Source organism: Otolemur garnettii, unplaced genomic scaffold (assembly GCF_000181295.1).
Source record: "Otolemur garnettii isolate 467f Iridium unplaced genomic scaffold, OtoGar3 scaffold00153, whole genome shotgun sequence".
Lineage (NCBI taxonomy): Eukaryota > Metazoa > Chordata > Mammalia > Primates > Galagidae > Otolemur > Otolemur garnettii.
Window position 1 is genome coordinate 2,409,908 of NW_003852548.1, and position 535 is coordinate 2,410,442.

A 535-nucleotide genomic window follows, 5' to 3' on the forward strand; every position below is an offset into this window, starting at 1 on the left:
AAATAAGAAAAGAAATATAAAGCAGCTTCTGCAACATTTTTTTGTTATTACATTACTTGATTAGAACAAAAGATAGTTTGCACAGTTGCAGAGACATGCATGAAAAGCAATGGGAACATTTTCGACATGAGTGGCATGCTTTGTCAGCTATTTAAGATCATTCTCCACGGAACAGTATCAGTTCTGTTTTGGAAGTCTCATCAAAGCTACTTTGGCTTTTGCAAAGCAATTTCTATCCATTATACACAGAATGCCATAACACTCAAAGAGAATTGGATCTATTCACAATTAGTAGATAGAATGATATACTAACTTGCTAGGGAAAAGTGACAAAGAGGTGGACTGAGACACATAGCTGTCTTTGCCACTAACTAGCTGCTTCACTCTGCACAGATCACTTTATTCTGTGCCTTGGATTTCCACTTCTGTTATGAATAGGGTGACCAGATTCTAACATCTGTAAGGCCGGACAACATGGCTGGGGGGTGGGGGGGGGGGCCCGCAGGGCAGGGGATGGCGCAGGGCGGGGAGAGGC